The 7,773-nt window shown below is 48.1% G+C and overlaps 1 protein-coding gene across 1 annotated transcript in view; it reads right to left on the reverse strand.

Annotated features, from left to right (window-relative positions):
* The window catches only part of LOC138511164 (sphingomyelin phosphodiesterase 5-like), a 197,476-nt gene extending 192,722 nt beyond the window's left edge, over window positions 1-4,754 (reverse strand). The window contains exon 1 of the mRNA XM_069626670.1: window positions 4,643-4,754. The gene's annotated coding sequence lies outside the window, so the exon portion shown is untranslated. The remainder of the gene's footprint in view (window positions 1-4,642) is intronic.
* Window positions 4,755-7,773: the final 3,019 nt, after the last annotated feature.

The raw sequence follows: 7,773 nt of genomic DNA on the forward strand, positions 1-7,773 counted from the left end.
GCCTCATGCAGAGGGGTTCTCCCCTGGGGGGGAAGTGACGCCATCTGAAGGATCATCACACTTCCTATTGGTTAGTGGCCTCGACTCCCTAGCCTAATGCCGAGGGGTTCTCCTCTGGGGGGAAGTGACGCCATCTGAAGGAGTGTCACACACACACAGCATTATCGGCCGTGTCCAGCACACTAAGCACCAAGGAGCATGAGGTCAAATGCTTTACAAACACAAACATACCATTACAATCTTGTTTGGGAGATGGAGAGGAAAGAGCAGGTTGGGTGACTACATAGTTGTGTGAAGAGACTGGAGTGGGACGAGATTGAGTGCTGGACCTGAACCCCGAAGGTGACATATGATGCGGTCTGTGCAGCGGTATGGACAATGTAGACAAGGCAAGTGCAACCATTTCCCTTTGCTGCATGCCAAGGAAGTCGTTGACAGACAGCACCTTTAAGACATGAAGCCCTCTCCGAGCAAAGTCATGGGCCGGGCGCACTGGACGTTCTGTAGGCCTCCGACACACTTTCAGGGGATGCCTATAGGGCTGTGGGAGGCTTGATCCTCTCTGGCCCAGAAGTTCTTCTGGGAGTTATCCACAGAAACTTAGCCTGTGTCTCCTGAGCACCAGCTCAGTCGCCTGCCTCTTGCTCCTTATAAATACCATAGTTCTGCCCAGCATGTCACCTATCACCTTGCACTCGACTATATTCAACACTAAGTCACCGTGTAGTTCCCCTCTACATATAGATGACCCACAATCATCGCTTCTCACCAGCCTCCCCCGCTCTCCTACTGACAGAAATTTAGGACTCGGAGCTAGATTAGTTAAAAATTATGAGCCCCTTGCCCGCTCCATGACCACCAAACAGAGATTAAAAACCGTGACTACCCGGCCTAGCCACCTCAAACCCACCCCAAAACCTAACCCATCCCATAACTCTAACCCTATACAGCCACATAGTCCCTCTTATCAGGTTAAATCGGAACTAACACAAGACCACCCCCAAACCACAAACACCAAAACCACTGCGAGTCCCCAAATCAAGGGAGCCTTAATCAATGCTAGATCATTAGTAGCCAATGCAACAGAAATTGCAGACCTGATCCTAAAAGAATACCTCGACCTCCTTGCTATTACGGAGACTCGGCTACATCCGGCAGCAGGCCCAATGCTCATGCTTGCAGTCCCAGACAACTACTCCATCTTGAGACAAGACCGACCCAATTCCAGAGGTTGGGGTGTTGCAAGTATACATAAATGTAGTCTTACCATGACAAATGTAACCACTACCAACGTCCTCTCTTGCGAACTACTTTCTGTTAAAGTTCCTCTTACCAATGCCCAAACCCTCGATATCCACTTGATCTATCGCCCTCCAGGCCCAATAGGTACCTTTGATGAGGACATTAACACTATTCTATCTAGCAACCTTAAAAGCTCCACCCAAGTACTCACCCTAGGGGACTATAATATGGGTTACAACGACCCGGAAGACCTAATTGCTAGTAATACACTTAATACCCTCTCCGAATTAGGATTTACCCACAGATGTATGGTACCCACACATGCCAAGGGCAGAATACTCGATTGGGTGGCAGACCATAACTGCCTAGCTAACATCATCGACATCTCACCATTAGCCTGGACTGACCACCATCTGGTATCGTTCATGCTCTCTACCATCCGACCCCCACCCCTGCCGATTAGTAGGGCCCCACCCACACTCACGAGAAACAAGAGAGTATCACTGTGGAGAGACTTATCCCCGAACTTACTCCCCACACTGAACACACTCCCTGACAACCTGAATCCAGAGACTCAGGTCAAAGAATACAACAAAATCATGTCCACCTCGTTGGATCTAATCGCCCCCCTCAAACTTAGACCAAGCAAGCCCAAAACCCACCTGAATAATTGATAACACCATTCCTTAAAAGTTTAAGACAGCAAAAAAGAAACTGTAAAGCCACTTGGAAGAAAATCCTGTCAGTAGCTAACAAATGTAAACTTTCTAAACTAAGTGCCCTTTACAAAAAAGAAATCTACCTTGCAAAACGTACCTCCTTTGACTCCTGCATATCCCAAGCTAAATCAAACATTAAGGAATTATTTTCCATCCTCAAAGAAGTAGAAACCCCTATAGCTCCACCAGATACCTGCACCAAAGATAAAAATTGGTGTTCAGAAATCCAAAATGCCTTAGCCAATAAGATTACTACTCTACAAAACAAAATTTCCAGCAAAAAAGCTTCCCTGAATGACCCTCTCTCGTCCAAACTGCCTGAGAAGCTTACCTCAAGGGAAACTACTCTATTTAACTTCTCTAAAGTCACCTCACTTGAAGTAGAAAAAATTATCTTGTCATTGAAACCGTCGAATTGTCAGGGTGATCTGTGCCCCGCACAGCTCATCAAAGATGCTGCTCGTGATCTCTCCCCTTTCATCAGTGGAGCCTTCTCCACTGGCTCTATCCCTACCAACTTAAAACAATCCTGGGTACTCCCACTTCTAAAAAAAACCACACTCGACCCAGCCACGCCTACTAAATATAGGCCTATAACGACCATACCATTTCTTCTTAAAATACTGGATAAGGTCGCCTATGTACAAATACAGAAGTATTTGGAAGAACATCACCTACTAGGAGCCAGACAATCAGGCTTCCGTCCGCAACATGGGACTGTGACCGCTCTTATTGACCTTAAAGCACAGATCGACCTGCTCAGAGACAACGGCCAAGCCACCTTACACCTCCACCTAGACCTCTCGGCAGCATTCGACTTGATCGACCACTCTGTCCTATGCACGCACCTACACACTTCAGCTCACCTTTCTGTTGAGGCCATTACATGGATTAGATCATTCCTCAACGGCAGAACCATGAGGGTCTTTTCACCCACAGCTGCAACAGAACCCATACCTATCACTTGCAGTGTGCCACAGGGCTCTTGGGTCTCCCCCACACTGTAGAATATATTGACCAAGCCCCTTTTCGATGATTTGGATCATCTCGGTATCACCTACACGAACTATGCAGATGATAACCAAATCCTCCTTCCGCTTTCTGGAGATTATGGGAAGGATTTGGCCTTGGTGAATAGAGTGTATCTCATCATCCAGGCATGGATGGCCACATAGGGACTATGCCTGAATGATGATAAAACGGAACTCATTATCCTTGGTACCACCACCAGCTTAAAGCAACTAGGCCCTGCCTATTGTTCCTTCATGATTGATGGCAACAGCATCAAAGTAGGACAAGAGGTTAAAACACTAGGCTTTTACTTGGACTCCATCTTCTCCTGAAACAGACAGGTGAACTCCTTAGCCTCTTCTACGGCTTACACGTGTAAACTGATCCGTGCAGCCAAACCCTTTCTGTCCGACACCAGTTGCTTGACCCTCGCTAGAGCCCTCATACTGTCCCGCCTGGACTACTGTAACGCTCTCTGTCTTGGGTCGTCTAAAGCCACTACCAACAAACTTCAAACACTTCAGAATAACGCCCTTAGAGCAGCACTGGGTATTTCCAGAAGAGAGCATATTACAGTCTACTGCCAACAGAATAATTGGCTCTCTATCAAAGACAAATTCTCCTAAAAACTACCTCACAAATCCCTCAATAACGCTGCCCCCATCCACCTGATAGATTCCATAGACAGACCTCCCCCGAGACCCACAAGAACAGCCTATAAAGACTGCCTCTCTGTCCCCAACTTTAAACGCTCCACTATAGGGGGTAACAGTTTCCCAGTGAAAGCTGAACTGTGGAACTCTCTACCACCAACTCTCAGAATGGACCTGCCCTATCAGAACTTCCGATCCAAGGTCGTTTCATGGTTGAAAACGTAGGCCGACAAACATATCCATGTGCATAGTCCTCATACTGCTGCCATCTGCACTTATTGTACCGCCTATTGCCTGTACTCACTGCTGCCTATCTGTATATATTCCTGTTATTATTCTCATCTGAGTATGTACATAATTCTTCGTTGTTGTAACTAAGCCTCGCGATGTCGTGTAAATGTTGCGCACTGTTACCTTCGGGTATGCTCGCGCATTACAAATAATACAAACAAACAAACAAACAAACCAGACTGTTCTACCCATGGGCGTAATTTTAGGGGGGGGGGACGGGGGTGTTTGTCCCCCCAACTTTCATGGCACACTATTTTGTCCCCATTCATTTGAATGTGGCACCTTTTCTTCGGAGGTCATGTCCCCCCCAACATTTTCAGCAAAGTTTTTTCCACTGGTTCTGCCCTGCACTCCTCCGCTTGCGCTCTGCCCCTCGCAGCCTCGCGTGTACTGGCACCACTTCAGATGTCTGTACCGCTCGGCAGGCTCTTAGTCCAACAAACATATATATCTCTCTCTCTCTTTCTCTCTCTCTCTCTCAGCAGCAGCACTCACGCAGCACTCCACTGCCATGACATCACGCAAGCAGGCAGGTAGAAAGCACATCGCAGCAGACTGCCGGCATATGCTAGCTGGGGCTCAACACACGGAGCTACCTTCTGAACCATGGTGCCATTCAAGCCATTCGGTGTTGCGGATGAGAAACCCTGCCCCAAGCAAGGCGAAGACACTTCAGGGGTCCGCCGTCTATCCCCCTGGGGGAGGGAATTAAGAGTTGTAACTTACCGGGAGCCCCCGGTCCAGTGGGGCTGAGCAGAGCCCGCCCGGCCACCTGTGCACTTCCTCGTTCCTGCTTCACTCCCTGCTGCCTCTGAAACACTCCCTGTTCCCCGCCCCTTTGCTCCTCTGCCGCCCCCTTGGGTCTGTGGGCGTGGGGCGCACTGGGAGCGGCTGGGGGCCCCCAAGAGGCCCCTGGCGAGCTGGGAGGGGTCAGCGGGCGGCAGCAACCACTCCCATGCACCCGGGGCCTCCCCCAAGCGAGGGCAGAAAGGGGCATGCCGAGGCCAGCTGGGCGGGGGCCGGGTGCCACGTGGCTGACCCTGCCCCAGCCCTCACCCTCCCACTGTGCACTCAGTATACATGCCAAAGAGTGAAGGCGCAGAAAGGCAGCGCGCACCCGATGCATACACGCCCCATTCCATTCCGCAGGTACACGTCCGCTCCGGGTGCATTCTGGGGCGCGTAGTCCTTTATCCAGGACTAGAACCAGCACCGCCACTCTGCCACCTCGCCTGCCTTCACGTGGACGTAGCTCGCAAGCCCTGCTGCTGCTGCTCTGCCACTGCGCTGTGAGCAGTGTGATGGGGCTCTGCAGTGAGCCCCCCCATGCCTGAGAGAGAACGCGGGGCCCCTAATTTACCCATGTGGCAATATCAGGAGTGAGCAGACAGCTGGCACCTTGTGCAGGCTTGGCAGGCTGGCGGATACGGCAGGGTGTGGGAGCACACACTTATGTTAAGTGGCGAAGCCGGGATTTGGGGAGCAGTCTGCGGTTCAGGAACTTGAACACCTCTCTACCCAGATGGAATTCAAAGAAATACTCTTTGTAAAAGGTCTCTCGTTCTGTGGAAGGCATTGTAAAACCATAGGGATTGTGTCTTGCTCACTGAAACCAGCAGAAGTTTCTCGATTGCTTTTATTTTCGCTGTGTGTGCATTGGGGCATATTGCTGAAATTAGCAATGCGCTTTTATTTTAGAGGCTACAGATACGGATCATTTTGAATGATTGCAAATAATAACTGCGTTTATCAAGTTCTGCTTTCTTCTAAATGAGAAGGCAGCCTCATTAATATACCCCCTGAGCCCTGAGTGGAGGGGGTGAGCAGGTCAATACCGGGTGTAGAATAGCAGGGGATCCTATAGCAGAAAGTTGCAAAGGCAACTGAGCAGGTTGAGAGACTGTTGCTGAGATGTTATAAGTTTAGACCTTCCTGTAAATCATATGCCTTCTTTCCTATTCCTGCGGGAACATGTGCTGTAAAATGTGGTGTTTTGTCCTGGGGATGAGTGCGGCTCCTGCGCGTCACTCGCTGTACAAACTTTTGCCCAATAGCAAAAATCAAAGGCTTGCCCCCAAGAATATACGCACAGTAAGGGAGCATATCTTAAAGTGAAAGATACAAATTTAGTCCCCTTAGAAGAAAGAGCACCAGACAAAAGAGCAGTGGCCTTTTTAAAAAAGTAATCAACAACAGAAAAATAACCTGAGAGAGGGCATTTTTCATTCAATACGCTGGCCGAGTATATAGGGTGCTCACCTTTTTAACCCAGCGATATGCAGTGATATAGTCCCTAAAAACGAAATCCCAATACAAGCATCTGCTTTGATGATCATTTTATGCGTCTCATTGTGGTCTGCACTGGAAACTTAACAACCTGGGTGAAATCGTGCTAGCCAAATACAGGGACGCCATTTCAGCAAAATGCCAGAGGTCTCGGAAGTGACCTCACATGACCCTTGACCTCTGATGACATCACCGGAAGTGATGTCATTTGACCCCACCCGAAGTGAAAGCACGGGAAGCGATGGAACATGACTTTTCATCCCTTGAGAAAATGGGAAGTGGCATCACATAGCATTGTTCCTAAGAACACTACGATAAATATGGTCCCGAAAACACTGTAATGGAACAAGAGCTTCCCAGAATTTTAAATCTCTTGGATAAAGGGCACAAATACACACATCATATGTTGAAAGATCTGAGGGAAATCGTGACATTTAACACAGAGAAACTGTCCAAAATGGAGGGTTTCATATTAGCACAAGAAGCCTGTCATAAATTTCACTTAACATGCCCAGAAAGAGCAGCGGCTATTGGAAGTAAGACCTTGCCTCTAGTGACTTCTCACATTACTTTGCTTTCACAAGGTACTCAAACAAGTGATGACCTCTTATTGGCGAATGGAATTCCCACCTCGTTTGCCAACATACTGTCCCTAAACCCATGTTCAGGAGGAACAACACCTTTATCACCTCCTATTGACTTCATAGCAGTTGCTAAACTGCAACACGAGAGACAACTGCAGGTAGAACAAATATTGTTCAATGCAAAGTTAGACCCTCCTGAATGTCTGCAAAATGATCTGGCGGTCCCCGCACTAAATCAAGAAGGTGAATCGCCAGACAGTCCATCGGCTGTTACTGACATTCTGGATGAAGTCGTAGCAACCCCCGTCTCAAATTCTGAGATTCCATAACCCGTGACTACGGCTTCCAATGTCTATTTCACTACTCGTAGAACCAAGGAAGCTTTTCAAAAAGCTGTAAAAAGAAGACACAGAGCAAAGCATAATAAGAAGAAGGTGTCGGACAAAGAATCAACTGTTTGTTCTTCTTTCAATAGCTCGCAAAATGTTCATCTTTTGAACGCTGGTTCCGAGAAAGTTGGTGCAGCTTCAACTGAAGATCATTTTCTTAGCCAACTCAATGACGAAAGTAAAAAGGCATTACACATTAAAACTCAGCAAAAGGTGGAAACTCGTGCTAATATGAATGATGCCATTTCCTCGCACCCTTCAAAACCTACTGCTGTTGTAGAGGTTGAGTTAGGAAAGAATTATGTTTCTCCTGTGATGTCCTTCAACTCGGGCCAAGCTGCACCCTCGACTTTGGTGCAGGCAAATATGAACACATACTTCCTCCCCGTAGAGACTCTTTGCCTGCGGTGACAGCTGCACGGATTGAGAATATTCCAGGGCTTGCTCCACCGCTCCCAATCTCTGTGCATGCAATGAATCGTCCCCCACCATCTCTCTCTCATAATGAAGAAGTCAGACCACAATCATTTACTAACTCTTTATCTCCTTCATTAAAACCTTGAGTTGACTCACTTCCCTGTGCTAACATGCCTATTTG

Source organism: Ambystoma mexicanum, chromosome 6p (genome assembly GCF_040938575.1).
Source record: "Ambystoma mexicanum isolate Mex_15411 chromosome 6p, UKY_AmexF1_1, whole genome shotgun sequence".
NCBI classification, from domain to species: Eukaryota; Metazoa; Chordata; class Amphibia; order Caudata; family Ambystomatidae; genus Ambystoma; species Ambystoma mexicanum.